The 2,755-nt window shown below is 41.0% G+C and overlaps 1 non-coding gene across 1 annotated transcript; it reads right to left on the bottom strand.

Moving 5' to 3' along the window:
• Positions 1 to 809: 809 nt before the first annotated feature.
• Positions 810 to 1,000, bottom strand: LOC124525269 (U2 spliceosomal RNA). The gene has a single exon (XR_006965476.1). It is a non-coding gene; the product is annotated as a U2 spliceosomal RNA (small nuclear RNA).
• Positions 1,001 to 2,755: the final 1,755 nt, after the last annotated feature.

Below are 2,755 nucleotides of genomic sequence, written 5' to 3'. Positions count from 1 at the left end.
CTTTGCTGAGCAAGGTGTGATGCTGGGCACTACAGGAGGTGGATAGGAAGGTTCACAAAACATCTGCTCCCTAGGCTCTTGTGGCCCAGCAGAGAAGATGAGACACAAAGCAGACTGTGAGCAGTACAAAGTGCTACACAAACACAGGAAAGAGAGAGATTTGTTTAACCAGAAACATGGGTGCAGACTTCAGAAAAGAGATCAATTTTCACTTGGGCCCTGAAAACTGGCTAGGACTTTGAGGAGGAGAGATGAGAGGTTCCCAGATACTGGGAGCTCCATTTATAAGGGCATGGATGCGAAACAGTATGGAACAAGTTCTAGAACACAAAGGTCACCAGTCTGACTGGATCAGGGGGTGAATGAGGGAAGAACCCAGACACAAAGTTAGAGATATAAGGTAGAGCTGTGATTTGGAGAAAGAAATGTGCCACTGGTGCCAAAAGTGTCTGAGCAAGAATAAGACCTAAAGATAATGGCAGTCCTCTGCAGGATGAATGAGGAGGAAAGATATTAAAGACAGGGAAATGTTAGATGTGTTGTCATCAGGAGGGCAAAGAAGGTCCAGGTTTAGGGCAGGTGCAGTTGGAATGAAATTCAGGGAACTTGCTCAAATACTCCAAACAAACAGATGGTTTGGATGTACTCAAATCAAAAGAAAGGCGGACTGAGCAAAGCAACCTGACCAAAGGCTTTGCCGATATGCTTCTAAGTTAACTGTTGGTGTCCCTTGTGTTGCTGCCATTTCCCAAAGGACCCTACACGTCCTTTCTGGAAGTGTCTTCCTCAAATTCATGGTTTTTAACCCCACAGGGTGCACCTTTCCTAGAAGTATCATGATACCAGGTTGATGCATGGTGTGTACAGAGCCAGCTCCTGTTCCATCTCCCTGCTCCAAAAATCCACTTAATATATTGTCCTAGGACAGAGGACATACCAGATATTAAACTGGTAAGAACAAATACTATACTTGATCTTAGCCAAAAGGCTGAGAAGCAATGGTGATTATTTTTTGGCTGTTAATTTAGCACTGATGTTGCTTTCACGACAGTTAGAAAGTTCCTGACACCCATTTTGTGTTTACAGACTCTCAGCTTTCACTGGAAGATACCATTCTGAAATCCTGACACATGGACAAGGAAAGAAAGACCAAGAAAACAAGGCATTGACTCCTCAGTAGCCCAGGTCGAAGCAGCATATGACAGGAGGGAATGATGGGAGAGCAAGTGTAGTGCCCTAACTAAAATAATGTAGATACCATCTATAGATTAAAGTATTAAAAATAAAGAATAAAAATGTATCCCTTAAAATTGGGGATATCGATAATTATGATTGCCCCTCTGAGGGACAATATGATACATGATCTCTGAAGATCCTACTTGTCTCAGGACATGATTTGTGTTAACTTCACTAACCTCAAGGATGATAATGTGTGATACTAAACCAAGCCCCAGCCTAGAAAAATGGCATTTATTTATTTTTTTAAGATACAAGTATTTTATTTTTTTCCTAAATCCTTATTTAAATTACAGCTAGTTAACATACACTGCAATATTAGTTTCAGGTACAGAATTTAGTGATTCATCATTTACATACAACACCCAGTGCTCCTCACAAGTACCCTCCTTAATCTCCATCACCATCCCCATTCCCCTCCCCCACCTCTCCTCCAGTAATCATCAGTTTGTTCTCTACAGTTAAGAGTCTGTTTCCTGGTTTGCCTCTCTTTTTCTCCCCTGCGTTCATTTGTTTTGCTTCTTAAATTCCACATATTAGAAAAACTGCATTTAGAGCAAGGTGTATAAATGCTTCCCAACTAGCAACTTAGGGGAGAATCTGGGTTAATATAGTATGGTAGGACTAGCTGGTTCTTCACCAAAACCCAGTCTCTTTTTTTCCTGAGGACATAGCCAGATTATATTTCCTGGCCTCGAGACGGATTCTGTAACTGACTTCTGCCCAACTGCGTGTGATCACAAATGACCACTTACCAGCCTGAAAATCCTCCAGCTTGATCCTCTACATTCTCTTTTTTGTCTTCTGAGGAAGTAGAGGAGCAGAGAACACCAAGTCCCCAGGGAATGATGGGGCCACAGGCAGGAAGGATGGCATGAGGGGACATTTCCAACAAACCCATATTGGAATGTGTTGGGAAGGAGAAGAACACTTTCACAAACCATTACTGTGGTTAGCCACGGAGACTTAGGGGTTGTTTGGAACATCATTTAGCCTGATCTGACTGATATACATTTAAGGCTTTAGAGTCAGACAAACTTAAGCCTTTGTTTCAGCTCTGTCACTTCACTAGCTCTACAAACTTGAGCCAGTTACTTAACCTCGCAGAGCCTCAGTTCCCTTATAAGTAAAACAGAAGAAATAGGGCTGCTGTGAACATTAAATAAAACAAAATGTATGTAAATCTACTGGCACAGTGCCTGGCAATAGAAAGCACACAATATAAGATAGCTATAATTATCATCGGTAAAAAGAAGGCATTGCTTGTGTGTTCTCATTAGCCAGCATTTAAATGGCCTTGGAGAATGGAATAAGAAGGTAGATCAGAAATGTTCCTCTCTAGTATTTTCTAGAGAAGGAAGCTACAATTATATCTTCATCTATTACCAAAGAATTACTTCTGGTTAAAAGAATATCTTATTCATCTCAAAGAATGATAAGGAAACCTAAGATTTAGAGTTGACATTCAATTTCAGTATGAAATATCTAACTCTGGCCATGATTGAATGACTGGTATGGG

This window comes from Lynx rufus, unplaced genomic scaffold, assembly GCF_022079265.1.
Source record: "Lynx rufus isolate CCGP_SWC_20201006 ecotype Redwood Valley unplaced genomic scaffold, mLynRuf1.p SCAF_4, whole genome shotgun sequence".
Lineage (NCBI taxonomy): Eukaryota > Metazoa > Chordata > Mammalia > Carnivora > Felidae > Lynx > Lynx rufus.
This window is presented reverse-complemented; position numbering and strand designations above follow the sequence as displayed.